General features: G+C 44.2%; 1 protein-coding gene across 2 annotated transcripts in view; it reads left to right on the forward strand.

Annotated features, from left to right (window-relative positions):
• The first annotated feature begins 1,919 nt into the window (after positions 1 to 1,919).
• Positions 1,920 to 12,622, forward strand: part of LOC104126197 (TBL1X receptor 1) — a 62,490-nt gene continuing 51,787 nt past the window's right edge. For both annotated transcript variants that reach the window (XM_035894111.1, XM_009638731.2), the window contains exon 1: positions 1,920 to 1,986. The gene's annotated coding sequence lies outside the window, so the exon portion shown is untranslated. The remainder of the gene's footprint in view (positions 1,987 to 12,622) is intronic.

Genomic DNA, 12,622 nt, shown 5'->3' on the forward strand with positions numbered 1-12,622 from the left:
TGCAATCATCCTTTTATTTATGTTTGCCATGTTCCTTCCCAAATGAAATAACCCAAACCAAGCATCGCGGTCGGAACAGGGCAGCAGAGCCCTCCTCTGCCTCCCTCCGCACGCAGCGTTGGTAAGGGTTCAGTCTGCTCTTGGAAGAAGGGTGCGGATGGCGGCTCGTTGGTGTCCTCTGCTTTTAAGGAAGATTCTCACCATAAGCAAGTCGTGTTTGTTCAGGGGGTCTGCTGAGCGGGGTGGGGAACCTTGTGTTTCTCTGCTGGGCTATGGAAAACCCCAAACTTCCTGCCTAGGAAACGGTGCCACTTGAGGAGTGATGCTTTCCTCAGCCTATTTACATAATTTCTGCGGCACCAGTACAAGGAAGCAAGGGAACAAGAGCATGTTTGCAAATTCTTTCAATTCCCAGCATTCCCGCATTCTTCAGCATCCTCTGCAGCGCCTCTGGCTCGAGAGAGGAGGTTCCGGCCGGGCGGTGAAGGTTACGTTTGGGTCTGCCTTGGTAGTGTGGTGGGATCCCTAAAAATAACACGAGCCTGACTGCTGCAGCTCTTTTTTTTTTTTTTTTTTTTTTTTTAAAAAAGGCTAGGTCCAAAAATGTAATAAAAAATAATAAACCGTTTCCTACAGGTTGAGCTTGAAAATGGCACACGAGAACTTTGCGTCGATCATGAGCCCCAAAACCTGGAGTTGCTCTTTACTCATAGTAGAAGGTTTTGAACACCGTTTACAGATGCTTTGCAAAGAGTTTAATCTAAAAATAGTCGGGTAATGCTTTATTAGTCACCCGTGTCCATCTGTCCCCCTTGCTGCTCTTTGAGTGGGCGATGAGATTATTTCCCAACATGAAAAGCAGTCTGGCGAGTATTTTTGTATGGAGAGCAACCACTCCGAAATATGAGCGTGAATAAAAATTGTCATTAACGAATCAAAATGGATGTTACGGTGGATGGAGTTAACGCAGAGCTGGACATCAAAGCGTGTTTGCTCACGCGTAACTATTTTATTGTTAGACATGTGAGGGTGTTATTGGTGTGGAAAGGAAATTACTAAAATGTAGGAGAGCGTGGATTTTTCTGGATTATATTTTTGTTTGGTTGTTGAAGAAGGGCAAGATTTCTCTCCAATATTGCCCTGGGAGGATTTCTGTTACGTACACGTTGTCAAATGTTGCCAGCAACTCGTACGAGCTGGGTTTGTTTTTTTTTTAATTACTGAGGCCACTGCAGGGGTTGGTAGTTGGGTGCATGGACACACCTGTGTATGTAAATGGAGTTATTTAGTGCAACATGTGTTAGAAAAACAGATTTATTTATTTATTTATTTATTTATGACTGGTTTTCAGTGGATGTAACCATTTTGGAAGTCAAACCGCTGTTTTGATTGTCGTGTGGGGCTTTTCCGAGTGTTTAGAAGTCGGTAGCTGAGTTGATTTCCAGAAGAAATTTGGCACGGGCGGAAGATGCCGTAAGCTGCCTGCTTTGCCTAGTTCACTTCCCGAAGCCTTTTCTGGAGAGCCAAGGCAAAATCCGGCCATGGGGATTTTTCTACGCGGGGTGTTTTACTCGTTGGGCGCTCCCGATGAATGGGTGCGACTCTCCGGAGGGCGGACGGCCTGGGTTCATTCCGCAGGGTTATTGGTTCAAAGGCCCGCGTCCCAGCTCCCCGCAGGAGCCCTTCGTGTGATGTGGGTAGCGACAGGATATATGCAAAACCCCGGCGCTGCGCTCGCCCCGCTGCTCGGGGCCGTACACAAATTCAGTGGTGATCACCCAGCAGGGTGGGCTGCGAGAGCCGCGAAGGCCAGTCATATTTTATCGTGTTAAACGCCCATCTTTTACAAAACAATCAAAATTAATGTTTCCAAATTTATATCTTTTTTTTTTTTTTTTTTTTTTTTTTTTTTCCTCATCAGCATCACCCTTCTGTGGCAAGAGGCACCTGAAAGGAAAACTTCTGCATATCAATGCACTGCCAATGGTAAGTACCTTTTTAACTGACTGGCGGCGGCGCGGTTCCTTCCTGCAGATGTACCGTAAGCCGTCTTGTATCGCAAGTAGTATTTTGAGAACAGCCACTTTTTAGCACGCAAGTGGATCGTTTTAATTTTTTCTTTCTTTATTTATTTATTTTTAAGCAACATCCAGACCATTATTCTGTTTGATAACAACGTTAAAATTGTATCTGGGTTTTATCCCGCGGAAAGTAGGGCAGCGTGTTAATTTTGAAGGGAGAAGTGTGACCTGACAGTAACACAGCTCATCCTGTTGGTAACTGGTTTTGCTTCCTCTTTTGGCCAAAAGCCCGTTCGGGGCAAGCTGTAGCAGAGCCGAGCGCTCTGTGGCCCACACTTGGGTGCTCTCTGCAGTTTGTTTTAGTACTAACAGCTTCTATTAAAAAAAAAAAAATTAAAATCTGTGCAGCATCAGGTGTATTTTGCTTCAGCACATTTGACAGCATAAGACTGGTGAGGTTAAAATCGTAGGCCCTATAGAAAGGGGCTTGGTTGATGTGATCTTCTCATTCCATCTCTGGGATATTACTCAACTTTTGGAAGCTCGGATTTGCGGGCTGTCTTTATGGTTTCATGATGCTTTCTGATAGTTGGGCAGGCAGAAGGCAGAGGTTAGGCCTGGAGAGGAGGACTGGAACTTACTGCTCCAGCTTTGATCCGATAAGCAGATCTGGTGTCTCGTGTTGTCACGGTTGAGGCATCCTACAAGCATGGAAATCGCGGCATTTAGCCTTAAGAAATAAATGCATCAAGTGCCAGCCCGAGTTTTGTATTTTAAGCATCTCTAGATCATTGTGCTCAGCTCAGGAGTTGAAGGGGTAGCGTTGCTAACCGCTAGCCTTGAAAACTCCAATTGGGATCTGAGAGCTGAGCTGGGTTCCTTTGGTTCGCGTGAAGGCATGGATCTAAAGAATATGGCAATAAATGGTAGCCTCGCTTGTCCCGTCTGTGCCCCGTCAGCAAAATGACACTCGGAGAGAGCTTGCTGGGATGTCCCTGTGTTGCTCGGACAGGCAGTAAGCGATTCGGTTGGCTCTCGAAGCCGTCGTGGGGCGAGATGGGACGCAGCGTCTATCTGCTCCGAAATCAGAAGACCCGCACCAAGTGCGTATGCCATTTCCTAGCCCGACGTTCAGGCTCAGAGCTGGTGTGTGGAAGGTTTAGATCGATTTGGGGTGAATTTCAAGCTGGTGGGAATGGATTTCTTGAGTGAGAAGGCATCGTTTTTACCTGGTCACGTAGCTTGGTATTTTAACTTTACAGAACTGAAACTAGCAGTGCTCTCAGCTTTCCCCGGTGTTGCTGGATTTTCATTGTTCTTGTTGACCTTTTTCCAGCAAAAAGCTACTCCCGATTTCTTTTTATTTTGCATTAGTTGAGCGTGTTTTTAGTTTTGATTTAAAATACACGTCTGTATTATCGCTTCTCTTCAAAACATGACTCATTCCATATTAACCTAGTCCTTATACTTCATAAAATTTTAAAATACTGAGAGACTGTACTTGAAATGCTACTGCATTTTGTCCTAATTTCCCCCTACAAATTATATTAGAAATTCAGAATTGCAGTCTCAAGGGCCTGCTGGTTGTTACATTGATCATAAAACATACTCGACTGTTACTTGCAGTGAAGTGAAATGCTCCCCGCTCTTTTCTTTAAGGGCTGCTTTTGTGCTGTAAGTTGTTATATTTTATTATTCTAGAGATTTCTAAACAGTTACTCATCTCTTAATTAACTTTGAAACAGTTTGAATGTAGATTTAAGAGGCAAGCCAGACTCATTCTTTGTCATCCCAGAAGTAATCATAACTTAATCTGCTTTATAGTAAAAGGGACTTTTATAGGTTTTTATTACGTTGCTTTTCTCTCTGATGTTTGGGACACAATATGGGCCGGAGGGTGACCTGAAAAAAGCAGTTTGGATTCTTCTGCAGAGCAGGACTTGGTTTAACTTGGCTGCCCGTGTTCAATACTTATATTTGAACCAGAAATTCACTTCTGGATGAGCGATGTACGACCATGGTGTTGGTGGTTTGTATAAGCCTCGTACCACTGTTTGACCTGACACTCTGCAGCATAAATTAAAGTTACTTCAGTAACTTTATATGCTCAAGATACTATGGTATCATCATGATTGTCAGTTCCATTTCTTAGTATTAAAAAAAGAAAAGTGAAACACAGAAGTTAGACATCTTTTGTTTTTTCATTGCTTTTCAATTTTAAAGGTAATTAAAAAGTGCTTATATTTGCTTCATATGATCCACTAGCTGATAACTGAATAGGGTAAAATATCAGTTAGTCCTTAAAAATATACTGTAATTACGGCAATTTTATTTAAGTAGAGTATTTATACTGGGATACAGCCTGCTGAAAGGGAGTATGGCTGTGTTCCATGGGTGTAAGTTCTCCTTCCCATTCTTCCAGTCAACTGGAACGTTCCTCAGAGTCTTGAAAGATGCAAAGGCTTAGCAAAAAAGGCCTGTGAAGTGAAGGAAAATGAGTGTGTAATGCTACTTTTGCTAGGGTTTTGAAGGTTCATTTAGAGGCTGATAACCAGGTACTTGATCCACGGTCACAAAGATTAATGAACGTGTTGGAAATAAAAATCACAGGTCCTGAACCTTTGGCCTAAGCGAAAGATCACATCAGGCTTTCCGCAAAGGCTTTGGCAAATTAGGTTGGTTTTTTTTTTTTTGTTATGTGATGGAACGTGTGGCTTACCTCGGAGGGACTTTCCACCGTACCTTGTGAGGCTTCTTGCAAGCTTTAGAAGCAAACCAGTTTGCCGTTGTCTTCTACAAGTCATTGCAGCGGGTCTGCGTTTGCGTGTACACGTCAATACGCGTGGCTGTATATGGGTGTGCCTCTAGCTATATACATCTGTGTGTATATCTACATGTGTAGACAGGCGTGTGCAAAGCCCAGGGACTTACAGAAAGCTGGGAAGCGCGCGTTTGTGACTGTCGTACGACAGCTTGCTGCGATGGATTTAATTTCGCAGGAAGTAACCGAAAAGGGCTATGGAAGAATTGAGCAAGAAAGGCAAAACGCTCTTCTGAGAGGCGTTCCGAAAAATGCTGTGCCTGGGTTCTTGGCTCCATCTCTTCCTGCAGGGTTTGTTTGACAAAGATCACCACAGCGAGCAGGTGAAAGGGTCTTATGCAGAAGAGGATGGAGGGTATTATCAGTTACTACGAGCTGACACGGGCGACGTCTGAGGACGGGCAGTGAGTACAAAGTTTCTTAGTCTCCAGGAGAGCGGGGTCGTCAACAGCTACGTCTTGCCCTTGTAGTCTCTTGAGGGTTTCAATGCTGTCTACTTGTAGGTGACTATATCATGCGGTGTTTTGAGGGTGTAACACACCCGTTATGTGTTACGTCAACTGCTCTTATGTCTAAGAGACTTGTTATAGGAGAACAACTCTGCTGGCGCCAAGCCTCTTGGGCCAGGGAATGCCGTGGGTGCAACACTTTGGTGTGACTTATCTACCCAGTGGCTTTAGCCCAGAGACTGCAGGAGTGGTTGGAGGAGCTGGGGAGGATGAAGAAGTCACTCCAAAGAAAAAGGCATTCAGTGAAGGGATTGGAAGAAGTCTGCAAAAACTTCCCCAAGGCTGCAGCAAGACTTTTTCATCGAACCCTTTCGTGGTGCCTTCTATAGTGTCATTTTGTGACCTTACCCTCTTTAGAAGACAGCTGAAGGAACAAATGAATGTAACTATTTGCCTGTGGTTCCACAACAGCTAAACCCATCTAAGTGCTGATCTGTCGGCCAGGTTTATCTTCTGCCCGTCCATTATGTTAAAACGGTTTCATGCAGGGGAAGACAAGCAAGGGAGAGGGTAGGAGCCTGCACCCAGAACTGGAGGAGTTGGGTTTGGCGTGGAAGCACTGCCTCTGCCGGCGCCCACCAAGGACAGTGGGGGGTCCCTGCCGCCGGCTCCAGGGTTTGCCCTGGAATTGCAAAACTGACTTATTTTCAACAGGAGCTGAATGTCGTCTCACAACTGTACGTGTATATGAAAGGATGTCTGCGGGTGGGCAGACCTTTGGAGGATGGTAAAGCTGAAGGTTGGTTTTCATTGTCCTGAGAATGGGGACCCCTGCTTTCAAGAGTTAATGAAACTCAAGTACCTAAGATGTTGGCCGCAAGAGGCATGAATAGCTGCTTCAAAATAAATAACCCTGCAAGACTAAGGCGCTTATTCTTCAAATACATACGCACGTGCGTATGTGTAAATTCAAGCGTAGGAATAGTTCTTTTGAGATACAAATAAGGAGCACTCACATGCATAAAGCTAACCAAGCTTGAAAGCACTTTCAACAGTAGGGCCTAAAAACGCTTGTGAAATTTATTGTTGAGGCTGTGGGTTGTACAGTTTATGGAGTACAGCTTTAAAAGGAAAAAAATAAAATATTCCTCGCAGTTTCTGAAGCAGTCAAGTGACAACACAAAATTTTGGACTGTTCTGCTCCTGAGAGCCATGGATTCTGTTAGCGGTGAAGGAAGGGGAAGCGCAGTGGATTTTGGCTGATAATCAGTTACGGCTGAACAATTACATTGCAGAGTGTTGATCCCTAAGTTCTGTTTATTGGATCAGCGTGAATTCACTGATCCAGTGGTACATGTGCTGAAGAGGAGGTCCTAATAATGTGATGTAGAAGAAAAACTGAGTGGTGGGGTGCGTACTGCGATAAGCGCTAAAAATTTTGGGTACTACTGCATTCTGATCCATTTTTGGAAGGGTTTTTTAATTTTCTGTTTCTTTCCAGAAAGCAAGTTAAGCACGCCAGTGAGATCCCTTTCTGATTCAGAGGGAAACCACCCCTTGCCTCCTTTTTCTGCCATCAGCTAAAGTTCGCTACTGAATGAATCAACTGAAAGGGAAACCACTGCCCTTAAAAGTTTTAAGAAATGGTGGCTCTCCTTTGAAGTAGCATTTGTCAGAGAACTTTCTCTGCGGATTCTCTAAGCGTTTTACAGCTCAGAAATAAGCTTTGACTAAGAATTCTCGGCAGAATCATAAATATGTAATTATCTAAGCAGCCGGGATATTTAGTCCCTGGCAGGCACCCAGTGCAGCGCAATCACAGGAGCAAAGGGAGCTGGGCCAGTATCTCCAACCAGGGGAGCGTCCTCTCAAACAGGACGAGGCCACTGCTGCTCCTTGGTTATTGCCATTCCTAGGTTTTACATCACAAATGGACCTGAAAAGAGGCTCTTTCTGCTGCAAGAGGTTGTCGTACTTTACAGCTTTTTTATTCCCTGGTGGGGTTTTTTTTGTTTGGTTGGGTTTTTTCCCCTTGTTGTCTTCCTCCCCTTTCCCCTCCCCTTGCCGTGGGTTTTTTTGCCTTTACTGCTTTATACTGGTTTTGGTTCACTAGTTAATAGCAGCAGTAGTAGTGCAGCTAGCATTGGGTTGTATCATACTTGATCAGCACGCCATCGGCTTTAGAGGAGACGGAGATTTGGTGGTTTTGCTGTGGGTTCATTGCCATGTGCCCGTGGTGCGGTCGCGTAACCTGGAATGACCCTTTTCCCGCTCTACGAGATGAAGGAATTAGAAATACAGTGTTAAGTGTTCTTGACCGTGACTAAGTTTGTCGTCTATTAAAAGAATTAAGCTGGATATTAGGTGTATTTGAAGTAGCGTGTTGTAGAGAAGACCAAAGGACAGGCTTTTTCGTGTCTGAGCTTATTTCTGTGAAATAAGCCCTGCTCTTCTCCGGAAGACCATGGTAACATTGCTTGTATCATAAGGTCTTGATCCTGGTTTCCTCATTGTCAACAGAAAGTTGGTATTAGTTCAAGTCAAGAAAAGTAAAAGCTGCCCTTAGTTTCAGTGGCGGTGATGCTGGGAGATAACGAATATTGCTGCGGAACAACAGGAGGGCTCTAGGCTGGGGGGAACGATACCGGATACACTGACTTTTATTTACTTGGGAGAAACTGAGACCTGCGGGCTACCAAAGGCCAGGGAGATTGCGTCTGCGTGGCCATCAACACGGACGCCAGATCTAGAAGCCCGTACGTACGTGCCAGGTCTCCAGTTCACCATATGAATAGAAATAAAGATTGCAGTCACTGGCTTAGTGCAGTCATATTTGTAAATGAAGGTCAAGTGTGGTGCTCCTGCTGTGATTTAATGAACATAGGTAAAAAACTTTTCGAGACAAGGGATCTGCATCCTTCCGGGGTCGATATTGAGTGTGTGTATGTAGGGCGACATCCGTGAATTTAGTATTCATGCAAATGGAGGGTATTGACGTCAAATGTGAGCCATAGTTGGATACTTGTCCTCATTAATGATATTCATGAAATTTTCCCTTTTCATTTAATCTCTTTTGCCTGTAGATGGACTGTATTTTATTGCGGTCTACATGTGTTTTAAAAATGTTTTATTGTGTGTTCAAGTGGTTGACATCTGTTTTAAAAAAAAAAGATAAACCCAGTAGCATAAATTAAATGCAAGTCCATCATAGAAATATGAAAAGGAGAGGACTTTAATAAAGTCATAAACTGGCAAATGAGCTTTTACAAAATCAGCCTTTTCCCTGTTTTGTAAGCTTGTTTTCTCTATTAGCGTCGTTGCCATTTTTTGTGAAAACATCCATGCATTTCTGGGAGAAGGAATACAGTGAGTCTGATAACGTGCCTGAATGATGGCCTATGAAGAAGCAATTTTAAGTGCGTGTTTATTAATGAGAATCAGGAATAAAGGCAGCCTTAGTTAAAATGAATAGAGGGCAGATCAGCTGTCAGAGCAGATTCTTTTTTCGTGAATAAAAGAAACAAATTTAAAACTATCAGGTACATAACACACAAATTAAGGGGAAAAATAGATGGTCAAAGGTTAAAGAGGGAGTGAAAACACAAGTTTTATGGTCACAAGATCAAATGAGGCATTAGTTAATTTTCCTTTTTTTTGGTGCGGTTCACCAGGAGTTCAAGTAATTCAACTGAGTGATTGAACTGGAACGGAAAAGAGTGCCAGAAAAACTGATTACTAATAACATAACCAGAAAAAATAATCAAATGAACTTAAGACTTGATGTCAGCATTTCACATTAAAATGCATTTGAAAAGGCTGGAATCCCATCCTACTTGCATGGAACCTGATTTACAGAGAAAAATTTACAACAGCTATTCTTGCAACAGTTGATAAATTATTCTACTAATGAGCCGTCAGAACGGATTTAACCAAGAAGCGGCTGAGGGGCGGAAGGTATTTTCTGGAGACTGACCCTCTGGGAAACGGGAAGCAGCCTGAGGAGTAGGTGTGGGTATTTGAACCCGGGGCCGCGGGCTGTGAGGAGGTGGCTGTTGATTACTGTCCATTGCAAATGGGGCTGCTCTCCAGGCACGATCGGTGCTGCCTTTGCCCCTACCGTAGAACAGAATGTTGGTGTACCATTCCTCTAGCCTCAGTTCATAGAATCATAGAATCATAGAATCACTTTGGCTGGAAAAGCCCTTTGAGATCATCGAGACCAACCTTTAACCTAACCCTGCCATCCCACCACTAAACCCTGTCCCTAAACACCTCATCCATCCTTCTTTTAAATACCTCCAGGGAGGAAGACTCTACCACCTCCCTGGGCAGCCCATTCCAGAGCCTGACAACCCTTTCGGTGAAGAAGTTTTTCCTAATGTCTAGAGTGGAGAATGTGGGCAATTTCTTTTATATTTAACGTTTTCTAAATAAATAAATTCTTTTGTGCTGAATCCTTCAGTTTTGGTTATTGCCAAGATATTTTCTGTGCCGTTGCGGTTTACTAGACTCCTGGCTCAAAGTCCCCCCGCAGTCAGCAGGCAGACCCTTGTGTGTCCTGGGGTTTGGCCCAAGGTGAAAGCCGTGGTGGATCGGCTGTTGTTGGGCGAAGTCGCTTGCATTGACCCGTCCAGTTTTGTTCCACCGTTTTCTTTGCCAAAGCTGACTGAAGTTTCTCAGCATATCTACCTCCTCGTAGCCCACAGGAACAAGCAGCGCCTCCTCTTTTTTTATTTGTTTTTTTTTATTCACATGTGCTGTGGTTGTCTCTATGGTGATCGATGTATTTCAACTGGATTTCCTTTTTATCCTAATGCAAACTGAATAAGCAACTAATTTTTGTCTTGCAATATGACCGTGTCATGGCAGTTGCAGGGATTACCCCATTGAGGTTGACGATTCCCCTTGGACCGCTACTGCTTCTCATTTTCATCGGCCTGCTTTTCAGTCATCCACGGTTGGATGTGGATCGGGGCATATTTGGAGAAAGAATGTTATGTAGCGTGATGTGACTGTGATCCTCTGAAATATCTTAGTCCTGACGTCCCAGTGTCTCGAGGTCATGGGAGCTCTGGCTTTGCGTTGGGAGGGAACCGAGGAGGGGTTGCTACTCTGTATTGTGTATGACTATATATATTTACAACCACTGTAAACAAGACGTAAGCACGTGGGCTTCCTGGACACCTATAGTGGGATCTATGTTGTCTTTTTTCATCAAGTTGTTAATTCTTGGTTTTAGACAAAAGAATACTCTAGAGCTGATCTGTCCAGACAGTGGTATGATGCTTGCTCCAGCAATACGTTGGAAATTATTCGTTAAAATACTGATGAAATGTTGTAGAAGAATTGTGAGGTGAATAAGGAGCCTCTTTAAGGGAGGTCGCGTCATTTTGTGCTCACAAGGGATGTGCTGTGCCTGAAGAAAGTTACTTGTCTTAAGAATTTGGTCTTGGGCTGACTTTGATGTACTCACTAGTGAACTTGGCACCAGAAGTAGGAGTGGGCAATAAAATTTGCCAGTTGGGAGGTGCTGTCAGTATAGACGAGGAACAGAGTATTCTATAGGAAGAGCTGGATGATCTTTAGGACTTGAGTGGAAAAAGTGAACTGAAATTTCGTAGCACATGGTGCATGGTTGGGGGCTTCTGGATAGGTGTGAATTTTGCCCTAACCTGGGTGCTCATCTCTTGAAAATGACAGAGGAACAGGAAGAGTTGAGTATATTAGCCAGTAAAATCGAAGGAGATCTTTTCACTATGACCCTGTAGCTCTGAAAAATGTACTCCTAAGGTCTGTGAGGTGAAAAGGTGCTTAATGGTAGAAATGGGAGAGTGTTAAGGCTGCTCACGTGCAAGGCGGCACTGCTCAGTCCCCACTGAACTGTTCTGGCAGACCATGGTCAAGGAAGCTGAGTATGAAGTGGAGCCGGGGCAGAAGAGCACTGTGGAAATGGTGAGGAAGATCTGAGTCTGTCTCGCAAGAGGACACTGCGAGGTTGGTTGGTTTATGCCCGGAAAGTGAAGTCTGAAAGGGGCTATAGTTGCTTTCTCTAAATATGTGAGGGGTTGGTAAAGACTTGAGTGAGTACAGCTATTTTCCGTGTTAGACCGAAGACAGCACTGGGACACGAAGAAATGTAGATCTTAGCAAGGAGTATATTCAGGCTGGAAATGAGAAACCAGATCTCATCCATCACGGGAGTAAGATTTTGGGATAATCTTCCCAAAATATAACGGCAGGCAAAACATCCTCTCTAGTTTTGAGATGGACACTTGTTCATCCAAGCTGGGCTCCAGGGAGGAGCCTTCCTAACAAGCACGGTTTGTTTATGGGATAACAGCTTTTGTCTTTGAAAGATAAGAAAGCTTAATGTTGTGCAACCTGGAGAGAATATCGGCGATCTTTCAGCCGTGTTCTATTTTGCCAGATTAGCAAGTTTGACGTGTGTAGATGTAAATCACGCCCTCCTGTTAGGCACATGGGACAAAAACTGCCGCCTGGGAGAAAATAATATAACGAATACAAATGTTATAGTTCAGCAAATTCAGAAGCACGAAATAGATCTTGGACTCTTTTCCTGATTTGGAAAGCAGTTTACATTAATCCGTTATGTAAATGTCTTTAAATTTACGCTTTGGAAAGGAGTGTTGCGTACATAAATTCTCAAGTCTTCCAAGGAGAACTTGTGGCACCTATACATAGCAAACCTATGGAAAAAAATATTTGTTTCGGATTCCTAAGCTTCTGTTGTTATCCCAAGATTGATCTGGGACTTTTTGCACAACGCTCGCATGGGGAAAGATCAGCAAAGGCAAGGCTTGAGCAGAGTGTTGCTAGAAGTGCCAAGTTCCAGCTGCGGTGGGTGACATCTACTTAAAAAGATCTCAGCTATGCAAGAGTCATAAGTTAGGAGCCCCAGTGCTTGCTTAAGCTGCAATGTTTTTTCTTCAAAAGCCAAGTTAATTGTTCCATGCATTTTTGTGACTTATAACTCATCCGGTGGAAAATCCGCAGTGGTTCCTAGGCACAGTCCTCTGGGTAGGGAGCTTGGAGATCCCCGGCAGGGACCTGGGTCAGAGAAAACCAGCTCTTGCTTCCTTATTCTCTTGCCCGGGCAGCATGGAATCATAGAATCACAGAATGGTTTGGGTTGGAAGGGCCCCTAGAGGCCACCCAGCCCAACCCCCCTTGCAGAAGCAGGGACACCTTGAACCACATCAGGTTGCTCACAGCCCCGGCCAACCTGGCCTGGAATGTTCCCAGGGATGGGGCCTCCACCCCCTCTCGGGGCAACCCCTGCCAGGGTTTCACCACCCTCACTGGAAAGAATT

This window comes from Egretta garzetta, unplaced genomic scaffold (assembly GCF_000687185.1).
Source record: "Egretta garzetta isolate BGI_Z169 unplaced genomic scaffold, ASM68718v1 scaffold560, whole genome shotgun sequence".
Classification (NCBI taxonomy): domain Eukaryota; kingdom Metazoa; phylum Chordata; class Aves; order Pelecaniformes; family Ardeidae; genus Egretta; species Egretta garzetta.